Source organism: Silene latifolia, chromosome 3, assembly GCF_048544455.1.
Source record: "Silene latifolia isolate original U9 population chromosome 3, ASM4854445v1, whole genome shotgun sequence".
Classification (NCBI taxonomy): domain Eukaryota; kingdom Viridiplantae; phylum Streptophyta; class Magnoliopsida; order Caryophyllales; family Caryophyllaceae; genus Silene; species Silene latifolia.
The window spans coordinates 385,659-390,126 of record NC_133528.1 but is presented as its reverse complement, the minus strand read 5'-3'; positions in this window follow the sequence as shown (position 1 = coordinate 390,126).

The window sequence follows — 4,468 nt, the reverse complement described above, 5'->3', positions numbered from 1 at the left end:
TAAATGTATGGAATTTGTTTAGTCAGTTAGGAAAGGTACGTAACGTTGTTGGGTGTCTTTCTCAATTACCCGTATAAAGTAATATGGTAGTCGATTTTAAATCTGAGTCGTAACTCATAAAACGCCTCAACTATTATACAAACTAGGTTTGATGCTCGGCTACGCTCGGGCTACCTTTATTTACCATTTAAATTATATTTCTTTATGAAATATGATTCGCTAAATATGGTTAACACATATATATTTACAATTTATATATTTAAATTATGATGAGAAGTAAAATTAATCAACAAATTATGAGACACGTTCGTCACTCCCGCTGTTAAAATTATTACTTTCACTACATCCCCTGATAATATTATTACGTTCACTACTCATTCAGTTACTGTTGTTTCTTTAACTACTGATGCCATTTTTTACGGTTAACCCGTTAGTTTTATCAAACTCATATATTTAAATAAATTAATATTTTTCTAAAATCGAATTGTTGGCTAATTTTTCATATGCTCTCCGTTGTTTCTACAGCTACTTTCATTATATGTGTTGTGACTACTATTACTTTCACTTCTCCCGCCGTCATTATTTTTTCTTTCACTACTCCCGCATTTACTATTGTTAATTTCATTACTCCCGTTGCTGCTAGTATGACTTTCACTACTCTCATTGCTATTATGGTTGCTTTTACTGCTCACATGAGTGTTGCTATCATATTAGTTAATTATCTAATTGTATTAAAGTAGTGTAAATTGATAAATAATACCAATATAAGGACCTTTTTTTTATAAATGGTACCAACATAAAAATTAATTTGTAAACAGTACCAGAATATTAACTCCGATCTATTATCAGTACCAACTTACACTTTCCGGCCAAAAATGACATGAAATGACCCAAAAACCCTTATTATTAATTAATTATGCTCTCATATTTCCCTCAACCTTCATATATGACCATTTTAGCCACCGAGATGCCAAGCCGCCGCCACCGAGCAACCCCGAAACCACCACGAGCAGACCACCTATGCTCCTTCATACCATTTTGAGCACCGTCATGCTGCTCCCCCGTTTTGATGCAGCGAACCCGACGCCAAAACCCGAGCGCGAAATGAAACCACCATGGTCCATTCTCTGCCTTCTCGCCTAATTCACCAAGTAGCAACCTAGTACCAATCACCACCACTCACCTCGGAATCGAGCACCAATACCAGCCGTACAATCAGGCTCTACACAAATCTGCCACCACAGCTACAACCACCGTGCTCACATCCTCGCCTCACCATCACCTACCAGGGTCCCGGAACAAAATTCTCCGAAAATCACATAGAAAGTTCCTCGGGTCAGATAAAGCGGCCACGCAAAATTTGAGTACCAACGGAAGACATTTTGGGGTGCCGGTATGCCATAAACCAGCATTCGTCGAACCTCGGATAATCGCAAAAAATGTATTAATGCTCGTTGATTGAGGCTGAAATCGAATAGGTTAATTCCTGAAATGTACTCGGACGCGCGATTGAAAAACGGAAGAAAAAGAAACAGGGTCCGGTACGACCTCCCGAACGACTCAAATTGAAGTGTATAATACACGTTTTTTCAGGATTACGGGGTCCCGGAATAAAATTCTCCGGAAATCACATAGAAAGGTCCTTGGGTCAGATAAAGCGGCCACGCAAAGTTTGAGCACCAACGGATGACATTTGGGGGTGCCGGTGTGCCACAAACCAGCATTCGCCGAAACTCGGATTATCGTGAAAAATGTGTTAAAGCTCGTTATTTGAGGCCGAAATCGAACAGGTTGATTCCTGAAATCGAACAGGTTGATTCCTGAAATGAGCTCGGACGCGTGATTGAAAAATAGGGAGAAAAAGAAACAGGTTCCTAGATTTACCTTCCGAACGGAAAATTGAAGTGTATAATACATGTTTTTCGGGATTAAAGTCCCGGAATAAAAGTCTCCGGAAATAACATAGAAAGTTCCTCGGGTCGATAAAAGCGGCCACGCAAAGTTTGAGCACCAACGGAAGACATTTGGGGGTGCCTGTGTGCCACAAACCAGCATTCGCCGAAACTCGGATTATCGTGAAAAATGTGTTAAATCTCGTTATTTGAGGCTGAAATTGAACAGGTTGATTCCTGAAATCGAACAGGTTGATTCCTAAAATGAGCTCGGACGCGTGATTGAAAAATAGGGAGAAAAAGAAACAGTTCCGGTACGACCTTCCGAACTTGAAAATTGAAGTGTATAATACACGGTTTTTCAGGATTCCGGGGTCCCAGAATAAATTTCTCCGGAAATCACATAGAAAAGTCCTCGGGTCAGATAAAGCGGCCACGCAAAGTTTGAGCACCAACGGATGACATTTGGGGGTGCCGGTGTGCCACAAACCAGCATTCGCCGAAACTCGGATTATCGTGAAAAATGAGTTAAAGCTCGTTATTTGAGGCTGAAATTGAACAGGTTGATTCCTGAAATCGAACAGGTTGATTCCTAAAATGAGCTCGGACGCGTGATTGAAAAACATGGAGAAAAAGAAACAGGTTCCGGTACGACCTTCCGAACGGCTGAAATTGAAGTGTATAATGCACGGTTTTTCGGGATTCCGGAGTACCGGAATAAAATTCTCCAGAAATCACATAGAAAGTTTCTCGGGGCAGATAAAGCGGCCACGCAAATTTTGAGCACCAACGGAAGATATTTAAAGGTGCCGGTGTGCTTCAAACCAGCATTCGCCGAAACTTGGATTATCGTGAAAAATGTGTTAAAGCTCGTTATTTGAGGCTGAAATCGAACAGGTTGATTCCTGAAATCGAACAGGTTGATTTCTGAAATGAGCTCGGACGCGTGATTGAAAAATAGGGAGAAAAAGAAACAGGTTCCTGATTTACCTTCCGAACGGTCAAATTGAAGTGTATAATACACGGTTTTTCGGGATTCCAGGGTCCCGAACAAAATTCTCCGGAAATCACATAAAAAGTTCCTCGGGTCGATAAAGCGGCCACGCAAAGTTTGAGCACCAACGGATGACATTTGGGGTGCCGGTGTGCCTGAGCCAAAGATTCGCCAAACTCGGATTATCGTGAAAAATGTGTTAAAGCTCGTTATTTGAGGCTGAAATTGAACAGGTTGATTCCTGAAATGAGCTCGGACGCGTGATTGAAAAACAGGGCGAAAAAGAAACAGGTTTCGATGCGACCTTCCGAACGGTACCGAAATTGAAGTGTATAATGCACGGTTTTTCGGGATTCTAAGTCCCTAATAAAATTCTCCGGAAATCACATAGAAAGTTCCTCGGGCGAGATAAAGCGGCCACGCAAAGTTTTAGCACCAACGGAAGACATTTGGGGGTGCCGGTGTGCCACAAACCAGCATTCGCCGAAACTCGGATTATCGTGAAAAATGTATTAAAGCTCGTTATTTGAGGCCGAAATCGAACAGGTTGATTCCTGAAATCGAACAGGTTGATTCCTGAAATGAGCTCGGACGCGTGATTGAAAAATAGGGAGAAAAAGAAACAGTTCCTGTCGACCTTCCGAACTACCAAATTGAAGTTATAATACACGGTTTTTCGGGATTAGGGTCCCGAATAAAAGTCTCCGGAAATAACCTAGAAAGTTCCTCGGGTCAGATAAAGCGGCCATGCAAAGTTTGAGCACCAACGGATGACATTTGGGGGTGCCGGTGTGCCTGAACCAAAGATTCGCCGAAACTCGGATTATCGTGAAAAATGTGTTAAAGCTCATTATTTGAGGCCGAAATCGAACAGGTTGATTCCTGAAATCGAACAGGTTGATTCCTGAAATGAGCTCGGACGCGTGATTGAAAAATAGGAGAAAAAGAAACAGGTTCCTGATCGACCTTCCGAACTACTAAAAATTGAAGTGTATAATACATCAAGTTTTTCGGATTCCGGTCCCGGAACAAAATTCTCCGGAAATAACATAGAAAGTTCCTCGGGTCAGATAAAGCGGCCACGCAAAGTTTGAGCACCAACGGAAGACATTTGGGGGTGCCGGTGTGCCACAAACCAGCATTCGCCGAAACTCGGATTATCGTGAAAAATGTGTTAAATCTCGTTATTTGAGGCTGAAATTGAACAGGTTGATTCCTGAAATCGAACAGGTTGATTCCTAAAATGAGCTCGGACGCGTGATTGAAAAATAGGGAGAAAAAGAAACAGGTTCCGGTACGACCTTCCGAACGGCTGAAATTGAAGTGTATAATACACGGTTTTTCAGGATTCCGGGGTCCCAGAATAAATTTCTCCGGAAATCACATAGAAAAGTCCTCGGGTCAGATAAAGCGGCCACGCAAAGTTTGAGCACCAACGGATGACATTTGGGGGTGCCGGTGTGCCACAAACCAGCATTCGCCGAAACTCGGATTATCGTGAAAAATGTGTTAAAGCTCGTTATTTGAGGCTGAAATTGAACAGGTTGATTCCTGAAATCGAACAGGTTGATTCCTAAAATGA